Source organism: Acanthochromis polyacanthus, chromosome 2, assembly GCF_021347895.1.
Source record: "Acanthochromis polyacanthus isolate Apoly-LR-REF ecotype Palm Island chromosome 2, KAUST_Apoly_ChrSc, whole genome shotgun sequence".
NCBI classification, from domain to species: Eukaryota; Metazoa; Chordata; class Actinopteri; family Pomacentridae; genus Acanthochromis; species Acanthochromis polyacanthus.
The window spans coordinates 43,125,645-43,142,499 of NC_067114.1; the positions used below are offsets into that span (position 1 = coordinate 43,125,645).

The 16,855-nt window shown below is 39.4% G+C and overlaps 1 long non-coding RNA gene across 1 annotated transcript in view; it reads right to left on the reverse strand.

The window, feature by feature from the left end:
• Positions 1 to 16,855, reverse strand: part of LOC110963054 (uncharacterized) — a 92,454-nt gene that overhangs the window by 59,207 nt on the left and 16,392 nt on the right. Inside the window, exon 8 of the long non-coding RNA XR_007940609.1 lies at positions 6,111 to 6,216. This is a non-coding gene — a long non-coding RNA (uncharacterized LOC110963054). The remainder of the gene's footprint in view (positions 1 to 6,110; positions 6,217 to 16,855) is intronic.

Here is a 16,855-nt window from a genome sequence, read left to right on the forward strand (position 1 = left end):
AATTTTTATATTTACTCTGCCAAGGAGGTGGAGTCTCTGCAGGGTTATGTGATGATCAGCGTTGGTTTGTCTCTTTGTTAGCAACATTATTCAAAAACCGACTAACGGATTTGGATGAAATTTTCAGGGAACATCAGAAATGACACAAGGACCAAGTGATTAGATTTTGACAGTGATACAGCTTATAGTCTGGATATGTTAAAGATTTGTGTCATTGTGAGACAGCAGCATGGCGTCACTGTAACTATGACAAGTGAACACTACTTCACCTGCCTACTGATGATCATGATTGTGATCCTACTACAAATCGACTGCTGTGGACTTATCTGTCAGAAATGATACAAGGGACAATTGATTAAATTGTGGGGGTGTTTCCGAGTGCCATCAATTCAGGCCGCCCTCTACAAATTTAGGTCATATGATTCAGTATTCGTACATAAACGTACACATGCAAAACCAGGCGTGAACTATCCGTGACGTCACCCTTTGGTTTCAACGCAGAGAAAATGAAGCCTGGATTTTGCTACTTCCTGGTCGCCGTTTTGGATTTTTTGGAGCCAGTGACGTAAAAAGCGTCATCAAACAGACTGGACCGGAGAGCAACTAGGGGCAGGATTGGCTGAGGACTCTCTTATCCCGCCCACATTTTACCGCAGAGGCTTCTGTTGCTGTCTATCAAGTATAGCCACGCCCCCTGGCTCCGCCAACTTTAACGATTTATTTAAAATTCAGTATTGATTTATTTTAAGATCGGCCACCTGATCTCTCATTTTGACCATGAAAACTAACGGGAAAAAAATCCTGAGCTGCAGAAAATCAGTCTATCAAATTTTATTTTTTTCCAAAAATGAATTGGGGTCGATGGAGAAAAAGCTTTTTGGAGCCAACCCTAACGGACGGCGTGATATTGCAAGTTTTTGACACTTCCAGGTGGGCTTCAATTCTGGAGCCAGATGCTACGTCCATCTTTATATACAGTCTATGTGCAAAACACACACTTGTGCTCAGTGCAACATCATTTTGTTTGTCTATATTAAATGGCCACATTCTACAGAGCCGTGATTTCTGAAACATTTTTTTTTCAAGACTTCAGCCATCAGAAATGATACAACAACTGAGCAGTCTTGGCAGAGTACTGTGCTCCCTGAGTGCTTTTCTTGTTATAATTACGTCAGTTTGTCCAGTTACTTTTGAGCTTGTCAGATGTCTGTAATTCTTAAACATTGAATGCAATACTGTTGCTAAATGCCTTGAATTAAAGCTGAAACTCTGCACCACTTCCTCTTTTCAAATTCAAATTCATTGTGGTGGAGTAGAGAGGCAAAACTGCAAAAAAATGTGTCACTGTCCAAACTCTGAACAAATGACCCCGGCTGTATCTGTCGTTGCCATCTATTTAGCCCTTATCTCTCTCAGTGCAGCTCAAATATTGGGTGAAGGCCTGGCATCTCAAGTTGGAGAGCCCAGTGCACTTTCTCATTGACAGTCGGGGCAGCTTCATCTGAACACATCTCTCTGCCAAGCTCAGCAATTCAGCACAGATGGCATCAAATATACTGCTTAAAGTCATCATTCACTTTAATGTTGTTGCTGCCTGGCTGAGGGAAGGTTGCAGGTGTCCTTCTTTCTGTCTTTCCCCGGACACTAAAAAGTTACCTGTGTTCCCCCGCTGACTCACAACAACCTGCTCTGTATTCTCGACCGAGGGTGAAGGACAGCTCACCTCCAAATTGAACAAAGGCGGGCAGACTTTATACCGGGCAATTCTGTACGTTATCAGCTCAATATATGGTCAGCAGAAATAACAATGCCCACTAAGAGCTGTTATGTCCCTTTTGGAGTCTCACAATGGCTGTTTTCAGAGAAGAAATCCTCCAAACTTGTTCTTTGTCCAAACACAGTCCTTATTCCGTCTTTTATTCTGTAGCCTCAGGTGATTCTTGCTCGCATGAAAAAAAAAAAGGCCACCGGTATTCTTTTATCTGAAATATTATACTTCAACTTTATTTGACTTTGGGTTTCACGGCGCTCCTTTTGTTCGAGAAAATGTGGTGTGCACTTTCTTACAATGCCTCGTGAGGAGTGCAGCCGGCCCATGAAGGTGTGATATTAGCAACGCGAGTGACTCAGGGAGATAATCCGCGCTATGAAGTGATGATTCATCTGGATGTGGGAGCTTAAAGAAGAGAGAGGGGGCTGCAGGGTTCTCACAGGATTTTAAACAAGATCTGAGAGAGGAAACCAAACACACACCTGCAATTTGACTCTGCTGCCTCCTAATCACTCACTGTCTGAACCTGCAAACTCCAAATGAAAGAAAGCAATTAAACCAAGAGATTGAAAAATAAAATGAAATCCTTTGGATAATATCCGTTTCACGCTTGTGCATTTGGGGAATCTCAATATGCCAGCTGCGAAAAAAAAAAAAAAAATTCCCACTGTGTGTCACTGTCATCAGAAACAGTGTCCATTCCAATTCCGTCCTCAAATGAGAGCCGCCAACCAATCTATTCATCTGAAAATCAAAGATACACATGTGATTTGATTACATATTCTGGCTGCTGTTTAAACTAATATCAAAGATGTCACACTGACTTTGGTATTTGCAACACACCCAAAACGTTATATAGTCTATAAACCTTCCCTTAACAAGCTCACTATTATTCTATCTAATTTCAAAGCTGCAAAAATGGACAAAATAGCAGCGTCAATAAAAATGTCTGCCATGATTGGATAACCCATGTTATCTGGAGGTGATTATTAGAATTAGGCCTATTTCCAAAAAGATAAAGCTGATGAAATCAATGTTTTTTTTTATTGTACCGTTGGACCAAATACACACGTGGACAAAATTGTTGGTACCCCTCAGTTAAAGAAGGAAAAACCCACAATTCTCACTGAAATCACTTGAAACTCACAAAAGTAACAATAAATAAAAATTTATTGAAAATTAAATAATCAAAATCAGCCATCACTTTTGAATTGTTGATTAACATAATTATTTTAAAAAACAAACTAATGAAATAGGGCTGGACAAAAATGATGGTACCCATAACTTAATATTTTGTTGCACAACCTTTTGAGGCAATCCCTGCAATTAAACGATTTCTGTATTTGTCAATGAGCGTTCTGCAGCTGTCAACAGGTATTTTGGCCCACTCCTCATGAGCAAACAGCTCCAGTTGTCTCAGGTTTGATGGGTGTCTTCTCCAAATGGCATGTTTCAGCTCCTTCCACATATGTTCAATGGGATTCAGATCTGGGCTCATAGAAGGCCACTTTAGAATAGTCCAACGCTTTTCTCTCAGCCATTCTTGGGTGTTTTTGGCTGTGTGTTTTGGATCGTTGTCCTGTTGGAAGACCCATGACCTGCGACTGAGACCAAGCTTTCTGACACTAGGCAGCACATTTCTCTCCAGAATGCCTTGATAGTCTTCAGATTTCATCGTACCTTGCACATTTTCAAGACACCCTGTGCCAGATGCAGCAAAGCAGCCCCAAAACATTACTGAGCCTCCTCCATGTTTCACCGTAGGGACAGTGTTCTTTTCTTCGTATGCTTGGTTTTTGAGTCTACGAACATAGAGTTGATGTGCCTTACCAAAAAGCTCCAGTTTGGTCTCATCTGTCCAAAGGACATTCTCCCAGAAGCTTTGTGGCTTGTCAACATGCATTTTTGCAAATTCCAGTCTGGCTTTTTTATGAGTTTTTTTCAGCAGTGGTGTCCTCCTTGGTCGTCTCCCATGAAGTCCACTTTGGCTCAAACAACGACGAATGGTGCGATCTGACACTGATGTACCTTGGCCTTGGAGTTCACCTTTAATTTCTTTGGAGGTTGCTCTGGGCTCTTTGGATACAATTCCAACGATCCGTCTCTTCAATTTGTCATCAATTTTCCTCTTGCGGCCACGTCCAGGGAGGTTGGCTACTGTCCCGTGGGTCTTGAACTTCTGAATAATATGAGCCACTGTTGTCACAGGAACTTCAAGCTGTTTAGAGATGGTCTTATTGCCTTTACCTTTAAGATGTTTGTCTATAATTTTTTTTCGGATGTCCTGGGACAATTCTCTCCTTCGCTTTCTGTTGTCCATGTTCAGTGTGGTACACACCTTTTCACCAAACAGCAGGGTGACTACTTGTCTCCCTTTAAATAGGCAGACTGACTGATTATGAGTTTGGAAACACCTGTGATGTCAATTAAATGACACACTTGAGTTAATCATGTCACTCTGGTCAAATAGTTTTCAATCTTTTATAGAGGTACCATCATTTTTGTCCAGGCCTGTTTCATTAGTTTGTTTTTTTAAATAATTATGTTAATCAACAATTCAAAAGTAATGGCTGTTTTTGATTATTTAATTTTCAATAAATTTTTATTTATTGTTACTTTTGTGAGTTTCAAGTGATTTCAGTGAGAATTGTGGGTTTTTCCTTCTTTAACTGAGGGGTACCAACAATTTTGTCCACGTGTGTAACTACAGGAAGTGGGAAAAGGAAACCATACAATGATCCTACAGGAAATTATCACCCAACTCTACAGTTTCCTTCAACTCTACAGACCATTTTTCAGCTCATTGTTGCAATTTAAATGGAATTATGCAGCATTTTCAGAAGCAAAGACAGATGTTATGTTTAAAAACCTTAAACTGCTAACTAAGCAACTATATAGCTGGTGAACATAGTGCAGCAGGTAAAAGGAGGCACAATATTGTATTTAAGACGTTTCCTGAGATATGACTTCAAATGAATGATACTCAGTTAGCTGGATGTGTACGTAGCTCAGCTGGTTGTAAACGTGTCACCGATACAAACTTAGGTTACAGATGGCGTCAGTGTTTACAGGTGTCATGTCAACCACAAATGCACATCTACAGATACAAATATACAAATGGTTTGCAGATATGAGTAGAGAACAAAAGGCTGGATAACTCTTTGGTCTGGCTTTGCTAAAATACATGCATGCTGAGATGTAAAAACACATTTTTTATTTTCAGCACAACTTAAAAATCACCCCCACGTAAAATAATCTTGATATAGAATTGCAGTCAGTATATTAGCAGTTGATATGATTATTCTGATGTATTGTCAATATTGCAGGTATTCATTATAAAAATGTTCTAAGCTACTGCCCGTCCAATTACAGCTTCTCTCTGGTCATTTATTAAACCTGTAAAAACTGATTACTGTATTGAAATCATATATTTGTCGCTTTCTGCCTTAAGTGCAACTCTACATTACTGGTTATATTTGAATATGTGGATCTATGCAGTCCTTGCCTCTGATCAAACACTGTAAAACTAATAACAGGTTGTAAGATTGGAGTAATACAACCATATACGTTTGAATTAAAAACCAATTCTGAAAATCAACAGGCAAGTTTACCAACCGGGTCCTTAGATGCTTTCCATATGGAACCTCAGATGTCTGAATCTGTGTTTTTTTTTTTTTAATACGCTTTAGCCTGAAGATGGAAATACTCAAGACATGACTGCTTGTGTCACTCATGATCATGTCTTCCAGTACCAGTACCTAAAAAACACCATATGGGCATGTTTACAAAGCAAAAACCTTGACTTTCAGTGGAGTGTGCCTTTAACAAGCCCTTTTCAGTCTATAGTGAATCTCTAAAACATACAATACTGTTCAGGCATCATGGTCAAACAACACTGTCTGTACCTTGTACACATTACCAGAAACTAACAGCTAAGAAGAGATAGTTGGCTTGATGAGATTCAGGAAACAGCATACTGGTGAAACACTGCATTAATAGATGTTTCTCACACCTCTGTAGCACACAGTGCCTTGTGTGTTTGACATTTATAACTGTTGATAAGCCGACTAATGACATAATTAAACCAATTCTGTCAAGAGACGACTACTGTGCAAATAACCTCGTAAACAACACTTGTGCTTGCTCTTCAGTAAAACCATTTCTTTCAATTAAGGCTTTAATTGATAGCAAATGCCAGCGTCATCATCCAGGTGAACTACAAGGACATAAGGATAGAAGAATTACTGACCTGTACAATAAACTTGGAAAAGTTGCAAGAGTTTGTCCCTGCGCTCAACCTTAACCCTAAACACAGTTTCTTTGCTCGAGTTTGACTTACGTGGTTGGATGCTTCCCAGGTCACCGGTGTGGCATGAAAGGCACCGTGAGGTGGCAACCCACCCGAGCGCAGGGCTCCCACTGCTGCTGTTTGTGTCGGGATTCACCTTGTAAGAGAGAAAGGACAAAAGAAATAGTTGAGGACAGGAAGCCCAGGAGTGAGACAGAGGAGAGAAATACCAAGAGATCACATTGAGTTATCAGATCAGAGATATGGTGCTGTGTAACAACAGCTCGTGGAGGGATCTGACCACATGACACAGTGTGTATCGTACAGTGATTTTTAAAAGGGCAGAACGAGGGACAGTTGGTAGAATTGGTCAGTAATCATCACAGAAGACCAGACAACGCTGCTGCTCTCCCTGTTTAACCTTTCATCCCTTTTAAATATTCATCAATGGCAACACAAATGACTCAGCTGAATGCAACAGCTATTTACTGAATATTACTCAGAATCTCAAGCTTGTAGTAATGAAAGCCTCTCGTTTACATCCATGTCAGCGTGCAGCATCACTGAGGGTTCTCTGAGAGAGAGTCAAGGGGCAAATTAAAGGAAAAACCTTCAGGGGTCACAGCATGCTCTGACAAGTATGAAAATCATGAATGCAATGACCTCCACTCCATATCAATCCAGGTAAATACTCACTGATCATTTAAAAAGGAAAAAGTCCTGGCAGTCTGTACCGCCAGCATGAAAACATGAAATGAGGAAACAGCTTTCAGAATCCATATTTTGTTGCTTTTCCCTTTGGTATGCGTCGAAAATTACATTTGATAATTAATGATGATTAATGGGTTTCAGATACATCATAAATGACAGTGAAATCAAAAGTAAAAATAAGAAGAGCAGCAAAAAAATGCAAATATATATTGCAAAAATAAAATTATGCATTACAAAAAGCACGTTGTATACAAAAAAGAAACCTGAGTAGATGAAAAAAGAGAACTGTTGGACCAACTTTAATAAATTGTTTTAGTTCGTAACAAGCAATTTAATGAGCTTTATCCAAATTAAATTAACAAATAATAATGACTGGTGTACTGAATTAACTCATTTTAATCAGTTGGCATTGTTGCAATTTAATTTTAAGGACAGTCCACTTGAAGTTTTCAGTTTTTTCCAACTTAAGTATTCGCTTTACTCTATTCCTCCTTTTTCTTTACTCAGTAATCACACTGTTGCAGCACAAAATTTAATGAAGCGCAGACATTAGATTCACAATGCTGAAGGAGAAGTTAACCAAATGTTTGGACATTCACTGAAATTAGGAGATCAGTTTAAAGGCAAAAAGTGTCATTTTAAGTTGACAGAATCCAGAAAAGTAGACGCCAATCACCAAATCAGAAAACTGATTCTTTAAATTAAAGTACTTCTACTACAGCTCAAACACACTTTTTACAATGTATTTTGTAGGAAAAAGAAGAACATGCAACAGTTTCCTGACAGCAGCCATGCCCACATGTCAGTGTGTGTCTATCCAAACCTTCTTGCATGATCTGTGTTATCAAGTTTAACTGTGATGTCTGCAGACAGGCTGTATTTTCTGTGACATTGCATTGAGCAAATCTGCTGTCTTTTCTCCAGAATTCCCTTTTTTCTTCTCCCATCTTGTCCTGCCTCTGGCCCGGTCTCACAGTGCAGCTCGTAATAAGCCGCAGTCACACCGTTCGTACAATCTGCTCTCCATCTGGATTCAGACGCCGTCACTGAAGGAGATGAGGAGACGGAGGAGAGGAGGGCAATGCGAGAGGGGGCAGAGGAAATTTGGGTCACGCTTGAAGCCGTAATGACGGTATAATGCACCAGCACAATCTCAGCTGCAGCGCCGAATAAATCATAGATGCAACACCCTTCACAGATAATAACGAATGACTCCTCTCGACACCCCAAGCCAGAGCACAATATGAATCTGCAGCCAACAAGTTAGACAAATGAATCCAACATCTGACATTGAATATCCCCGACCGCACACATGAACACACCCTCACCTCTCAAACTGTTGCCAATGACATTTCGCAACTACCTCCGAGGCACCCAAACAAAGATTGATCAGAGCAAAAGGTATCAAGCAGGAGATTATGGGGCCGAGTTCCCTGAGTTTCCATTACCAGCTTCCTAATCCGGTTATAAGGATATGCTCTTAATGGGCATGAGTGGGGAGAGCGGTGTGTGTTGTGTGTCGGAGGGTGAGGTCATCCATCACGGACGGACCTCTGAGCAGGCGAGGGGACAGCTGGGAAGGTTAATGTCAGCCCAGATCTGACTGAAGCTCACATCTATTCAGCATCCAAATCTCCAGTGACAACGCTGAGCGATTTAACCGATTTCCTCTTCCGCTCCTGTCGACATCTGTGATTCACGCAGATGTGGCCGTGTGTGTTGGTGCCCCTATATGTCATTGAAGGAATGCTGGTTGTTCTGAGAAGTGGTGAATTTTAAAGCTCTCGTCATGTTTACTCACAGGCGATTGCTTGCCAAAGAGTAAAACAAAAGAAGCAGTGAAAAGAGCTGTAATGTTGCCAATTCCACCGAAACGTTCTAAAATGACCTGAGCAAAATTATTGACACTCCTTGGAAAGTGGTGATAAGTGGAATATATTTCAAGCAGACTATTGTACACTCAGCATAAACAAAAGAAAGAAAATAGAGAAAACTGCCAAGGTAAAGACTACAAAAGCGTTTTCAAACAGCCTGATGTCCCAGTCCACAGATGCTAAAACTAATAAGAAATTTAACCCTTTAAGCTTCAGTCAATTCCAGCCGTTTTCAGTACAAAAAAAATCGCTAATATTCTATTTTTAAATTAAAAAAATGACGAAAAATACAGGGAATATTGGACGCGCATCGCGAGGTGCATTTCCTTGAAAATGACCGATTCGGGGATTTTATACCGACTTCAGGACATGTTTTGGACAAAATAGTTTACTGGCTTGTGTCATCTGGATGTAAAAGGTTGGATTATGGCCGTTTTTTGTGGAATATTTTTTTCTGTGTGTAATCATGAACCCGGAAATGTGAGTCGCGCTGTGTGCGTTGAAGCCGTGTATAGAGAACTGATGGATGGATATTTGTTTTTGTCGGACAAATGTGTTTTTCTCACCCGCTGTGGTAATCGCATCTGAAAGTGGTTTATACCGGCGGATTCATGAGAATCTAAGCTTTCCATCGGCGTATAGTGTTTGTATAATCGCATTTGCAGCCGTTGGACATTCTTGAAATTCCTATGCAAATTAGTAGGTGTACCGCCGGCGGTACACCTACACCTCATTCTTGAATTAATCATTCAAGAATGATTAGGGCTATTTTGTAGGGAAGCATGTTTGTGCTAACCAAACAAAACAAACAGAAAAATGACTCAACTGTGAAGACTTTTTTTGAGTGCAAATTCTTTCGAACAATTTGACATAATGGAGAACATATGCAAAATTTTTTTTTTGCTTTTTACCGGTATTCCGGTCTAGTTTTACACTTGACACACAGAGCTTCATGGTGCTGATTCAAATGGTGAAATAAATTAGCTGTGTTGCCTCATGTTTTTGGTCATTTCTGTAGCTGAAATGCTTCCATTTCAACTGATTAGGGCTGCATTATTATGATCAAAATGATAATTATTTAGATTATTATTGCAATGAGGATTATTGAAGTTGAAGTGCTCTTTCACATTTAAGTAAAGACAGCGCTGCTTTCGCTTGATTCGGCTAATATACAAAATCGGCGCCAGAGCATCAAACTTAAAATAATCTTCACATGTGATCAGTGCAAAAGGCAAAACATAAACAAAGCCTTTTCAAAGCGCCTCACATGCGGGCTACAGAAGAAGCCAGCTGGACAACCGTGCACAGAGAAGCCTCTAGTCTCCACCCAGATACTGCAGCTCAACAACTCAGACGGGTGTGAGACCAAAAATGACTTTAAAAACAGTGGAATGAGTTGCACTCATGTCAGCTTTTTTGAATAAAAGTTAACCTAAAAAGACCCCACTTTTGAAAGAAAACAAAAAAGCAGAGCTGGAGTTGACAAGCTTTTTGTTAAGTTACATCATATCAATGTCAGCATTGTTCCCTCCACATGGTGCCTTAAATCTGTGCAGGCGACAGTGAAATCAAAAGATTATCAAGGCATTCTGCAGCGAAGCATTCTGTCCACTATCAAAGAGCTCAGAACAGAACAGAATAATAACCCAATGCATTCATCTAAAAGGCATCCAAGAATGGGTCAGAAAAAAACAAAACAAAAATGACTAGATGGTTGTGAAGTGGCCTGCGATTAGTCCTGATCTTAATTCAACTGAACATGTGAAGAAGGAGCTGAAAAGGCAGCCATCAAACCTGAGAGAACTGGAGCAGTTTGCTTAAGAATGGCTCAGAATGCCAGCTGACGTGTAGAAGCCTCTTTAAGCGCGTGATTGCAACGACTGCCTCAAAAGGCTTTGTCATACATTAAAAATCAAAGCAATGCGTCTGTTCTACTGCGCTGGGAAAGGAGAGGAATGGATGCCAACTTTTGTGCCAGTTTCAAATTGCGGTTTCTCTTTTTTGTAATTCAAAGGGTACTAATAATTTGGTCCACATTTGTGTGTCATCTAAGCACAAGTCGAAAACGACACACAGCACAACTAATACTAGGACTGGACCCGAATATTCGGTCGTGATGGTGGTATCCGGATATTAATTTTGAGATACAAATATTCAGTCCGGTCCCCCCTCAGAAATCTGCTCTTTTAAAAATCTGCTGCTACTAATCATACATTGAGTCTCTTACTTCACCAACGATTACTGATGTAATACTAGTGGTATGGCAGTAGTAATATAGTATGGCTTTAGGAGTATACTATGAGAGTTCCAGAATGCAGTTTTGGAACTCCCCTTTCTATGTTTCTATGTGCCATGAAATCTCACTTCTTTGTGACAACACATTTAAAAAAAGACAGAAATTAGAAAAAGATCCTAACTAAAGTGACCACCTCCACAACAGAAAAATAGAATACAAATATAATAGAAAAATGCTATTCATTTGTAATTTTGAGATATAAAATGCACAATAAAACGTAAAATATTTCATGAATACAAAATGTACAACATTTTTAAAAACAATACACCATGAATTGTAGAATACTAACAATAAAAATATAAGAAGTCAAGGTCTGAGCTTCATTCTGTTTGCTTTAGTATTAGAAAAAGCTTGATATGTTTATGAGAGTGTCTCAAAATTACAAATAGAACACATAGAACATCTGTAAACATTAAAATAACTACCAAAATATGACAGCCTGGTTAGAATGAAAACACGTCTTATGGAACTTGCTGTTGTTGAATAAATTGTGATTATAGATTAACTTTTAATCTGTAGCAAAACAGTGAATAAGTTCATGAAAAAAAATATTTTTAGCTATACAGTCGGCAGACAGGATAATTTTTTGTTCATTTTTTATTTAGGGTAATTATTTATGACTGGAATTTTTCCAGTAATTTTTTATGGACTTCAATTAATTACTATTAAAAATTAATTCAAATATTAATTTAATTTATTAAATTCTAACATGTAGATCCTTCCTCTATATGGCTGTGGAGCCATGTGGAGGTCGTAGTGGAGCAGTTAGAGGCTTTATAGTGTGTGTTAATGTGTTTTAATGTGTTTATAGTGTTTTAACGTTTTATAATATTTTTAACACAATTTAGTTGACAATTTTTTTGTCACAATTAACACAATTAACCTGACTTTATCTGACAGCAGAGAAAAGGAAAACCAAATTTAAGCATATTTTAAATGTTAATTATTTTGTATTCTACAGCAGAGTTCTAGAATCTTTCTTGTGTTTTTCAATTGTCTGTTGATCTGCTGTTTTTATTTTTTTAAACTGGATGTTTGAAACAAATCAGTTTCAAAGTCTCTGGGGCTTTGAGGAAGTACGGTGTTGATTTTATTTCTCTATTTTATTGTGGAACAACTTGATTTTGCTTTATTGAGGAGAATATACAGAAAAAGAACTTTCCATTCAGCCAAAGATCTCAGAAGATAAGATGAGACATTTTTTTGTTCATCCAGCAGGGGGGGCATTTGAATTGTTCCAGCAGCAAAGATAGTGCCAACATTTTGAAAAAGTAGTTCAAAAATTTAAAAAATGATCAAAATAATACCAGATATACAAATGTACTGATTATAGAAATAACATTGCACACACCAATAGTAATGCATAGATTCTTTCACAAACGGAAATGTTGACATAAGTATTAAGATTACACAAATGATTATCTATATTGCACAGATTTTATTTAAATAAAATCTGTTCCTTGGGAGACCCATTTTATTTAAATAAAATCTGGGCAATATACAGGCGGCGACCCCGTGTTACTTTTTCGGGGTGTGCCCGACCCACAGACTGTATATAAAGATGGACGTAGCATCTGGCTCCAGAATTGAAGCCCACCCGGAAGTGTCAAAAACTTGCAATATCACGCCGTCCGCTAGGGTTGGCTCCAAAAAGCTTTTTCTCCATAGACCCCAATTCATTTTTGGAAAAAATAAAATTTGATAGACTGATGTTCTACAGCTCAGGATTTTTTTCCCGTTAGTTTTCATGGTCAAAATGAGAGATCAGGTGGCCAATCTTAAAATAAATCAATACTGAATTTTAAATAAATCGTTAAAGTTGGCGGAGCCAGGGGGCGTGGCTATACTTGATAGACAGCAACAGAAGCCTCTGCGGTAAAATGTGGGCGCGATAAGAGAGTCCTCAGCCAATCCTGCCCCTAGTTGCTCTCCGGTCCAGTCTGTTTGATGATGCTTTTTACGTCACTGGCTCCAAAAAATCCAAAACGGCGACCAGGAAGTAGCAAAATCCGGGCTTCATTTTCTCGGCGTTGAAACCGTCATGGTGACGTCACGGTTAGTTTACGCCTGGCCCGACCAAGCCCCACGGGGCCCAAACACTCGGCCACCAGGTGCTCTGTGACGAGCTCCCCTCCAGACCAGGCTCCAGGGAGAGGCCCCGGTTTCCCTAGTCTGGACGAGGTAGCGGCTTTCATCTTTGTCATCAGGGTTTTCAGAATCGCTCTTTGTCTGGTCCCTCACCGAGAACCAATTTGCCTTGGGAGACCCTACCAGGGGCTATTGTCCCAGACAACATAGCTCCCAGGATCACAGGGACACTCAAACCCCTCCACCTCAATAAGGTGGCGATTCTTTAGAGGGGAACACAGAACACACAGGACGGAGGACAGGACGCAAGACATGACACAAGACAGGACACGACAGGACGCAAGACATGACACAAGACAGGAGAGGAAAGGAAAGGATGAATAGAAAGAATAGAAAGAAAGAGTAGTAGGGAAAGGAAAAGATGGAAGAAAAGGAAAGAAATAGAGAGGATGAGGGTGACAGGTTGAAGAGGTGAGGAGAAAGGAGGCAGAAGGGGTTGTTATTTTTATTTTTAAAAAAAAGGTCTGGAAGGAAGAATAAGGACAAAGAGGGAGAAAATATCACAAGTGGAGCAATAAAAGTACGGAAAAAGAAAGTGAAAGTAAAAGAAAAAAAAGCAAAAGGAAAGAAAAAAGAAAGTAAAAGTAAAAGAACGTTGACCTTCCTTCAAGGTCAACGAACGCTAAAAGTAGAATTTTTTTTTCAAAAAAAAAAAAAAAAGGCGAAAATGCTGATCGAGGTGCGTGCCTTGAAGGGTTTGGTGAAGGCTCTTGTCACCGCTGAGAAGAACTTGGCGAATCCAGACCATTGATGAAATGGAATCAATTCAGTTACATTTTTTTTTTTTAAATTTTGTTTTCTATATCTCTATACATGTTTTTTTTAAATCAAAATTGTCGTAGTGGAGCAGTTAGAGGCCAGAAGAGAACTTAGAATTTCCTCAGATTGTTAGCCATAGTGCTGATTTTATATTTTCGCTCCTCATGAGAGTCTGTTGACGATAGGCACAATCTGAGCATGTTCATATGTCCAGACGCTACAGTGTTAGACTGGGCAACTAAGACAGCATCCTGCACTTTGTGTTGCATAACCCTGGAATATTTAAGTTGAGTTCCCAAGGCCCCATTTTGTTGGCACATCAACTCCATTTGCGTTTCATGCATCTTAAAGTTGCTTTCAGTACGTTTGAGTTTGAAAAGTACATTTTTATGCTCCTGCACTGCCTCATTCTCTTTATCCAGAGCTGATTCTGTGTCAGGCAGATTCTTGTTGGCCCCTTTAAGTTGTCCTTCAAAGACCTCATTTTGGTGCTGCACTGACTTCTCATTCCTCAACACAGTACAATTGGACTGAAAGTGTTGGAGCTCATTTAAAATCTGTTTTAGCTCTTGCACTTCCTTTTGCAGAGCCTTGTCCTTTTCATTCCGAGCTGCTTCACCATCCAAGAGATTTTCTTGGCCTCTTCAAGTTGTATTTGAAAGTCCTCATTTTGTTGATGCATCGACTCGTTGTCATTCTTCAACATATTACGGTTGTGTTGAAGGTCTTTGACCTCCTGCATCTGCTGTAGTAGATTAGCTTCACAAACTCTCAAAGCCTGCCTTTCGCTGTACAGACTTTTGTTGTCAGTTTCTTTCTTCAAGGCCTTGATTGTCTGGCGCGGAGACTCATTTTCAGTGGTCATCACACCATAGCTGTTTTTAAAGGTTTCGCGCTCTTGCAGAGCCTTTATAAATTCCAGACTCTGTTCTTGAAAAGCCCTGCTGTATTCTGACTTTTCGTCTTCTGAATCATGCAGCCTTCGTTTGAGCTTCTTAATTTCTTCTTTGAGGATCTGATTCTCCTGCTGGACAGTTTCATTCTCCTGTTTCAGATCCTGGATTTGCTGTGTATCTCTGCTGTTGTTTTCAGTTTCTTTTTTCAAGTCCTGGATTATCTGGCGCAGCCGCTCATTTTCAGTGATCAACACACCACAGTTGTTTTTAAAGGTTTTGTGTTCTTGCTGAGCCTTCATAAATTTCAGACTCTGTTCTTGAAAAGCCTTGCTGTGTTCTGCCTTTTCTTCTTCTAAATCATGCAGTGTTCGTTTGAGCTTCTCATTTTCTTCTTTTAGGATCTGATTTTCCTGTTGGACAGACTCATTCTCCTGTTTCAGATCCTGATTTCTGCTGTTGGCATTTTGAAGCTTTTCCATCAGCTTAGACATTTTGTGCAACGTAGCAGTATATTGCCCTTGTTGCATTTTTCCAAAGTTCAACAAATCAGCATTGAGATCTTGCACTTCACTTTTTAGCTGTGTCACTTCTCTTTGCAGACTGTCATTTTTATTTTCCATGTCCATCATCTCTTCTGCATGTCTCAGCTTCAGCGTTTCTATCCAACGGTCATAGATGCCCTTCTCATGTTCGAACATGATCTGCGACTCCTTGTGTTGTATTTCAAGGCCTTCAGATTTGCAGACAAGCGTCCTATTCTGGCGGCGCAGATTTTTCATTTCTTTCTTTAGAATCTCATTCATCTCACTTTCAGTCAGGTCACTCAGATCTGAGTATGTGGCTGGTTGCTGGAGTTGATCCATTATTCTTGCTTTCGAACACAATAGAACGTCTATCAGTTTTCAGCAGTGTCGTTTATCTACTACACGTTCGCTGTTACAAGCCGTCTGGTCAATTCTCGTCAGAATATTTAGATCCTGCCTTGTAGGTCACCACCTTAACTGGTAGAAGCTGTCGAGTCAGTTACTGTCAGCATTCCATTATAGAATGTAGTGATACATTCTATAATGTATTATAGAATGTATTATATAATACATTTATATATATAATATATAAAATATATTCTATAATTCTATACAGTGTAGTCATACTTCACATCTTTATGACATCACTGCATTCTGTTATGGTACAAAATGTTGCGATGATTCAAATTCAAATCTGAATCATCGCAACAAGAAGAAACCTCAAAGAAGTGAGGTTTCATGGTACATAGAAAGGGGAGTTCCAAAACTGCATTTTGAAACTCTCATAATGCTACTAAAGTCATACTGTATTAATACTTCCATATCACTAGTATTACATCAGTAATTGTTAGCAAGAAAAAGAACACCAGACTGAACTTCACACAGAAAGGATAAGATGATAAAGATTACAGAAAAAATGCCCACAATCTTTGGATTTTAGAAGCTAACTTCTGACAGTGAAAATCTCATATGAAATCTTAAACAAACAAAAAAAGCTGCAAAAACATTAAAGCTCCTTCTAAAACAAAATCATGAAAAGGTGAAAAACACACATACACACACACATATATACACATGCATATACACATACATACAGTGTTTCCTCTACATTCCTTCAGCAGCGGTGGCCTACCGCTCCTAAATCCTAGCCGCCGCTCTTTCAAATTCTTTTTTTTTTTGTTATTGTCGCAAATACCCCACCACCGCATGTCTCCATCTTCACAGCATACATCTTTTTATGACATATTTTCCAGTATGGCAGTATGGATATTCATCAGTTTTTCATTGGATGAAGGTTCTTTTTAACTGTGCATTCCTGTCAACTACCCATTGGCTTTCTTCGATCATTTGTATATTGATTTGAAGTGTTGTTTGGTAACGATACAAGATTAGTTCCAAGATTCTCTGACCAGGGTGCCCCATTTCTAATTTTCCCCTTTGATGTAGTGTTTTAGCTTAATCTTGCGATCAAAAAGGAGGGATCTGTGACGGAAAAATGACTCTTCCCCCTTTCTAAGGTCATAATGGTCTTTAGACAGGCAGACACTGTCGGAGGAGGATATGCCAGAACTCTCTGCTCTGGTCAAGA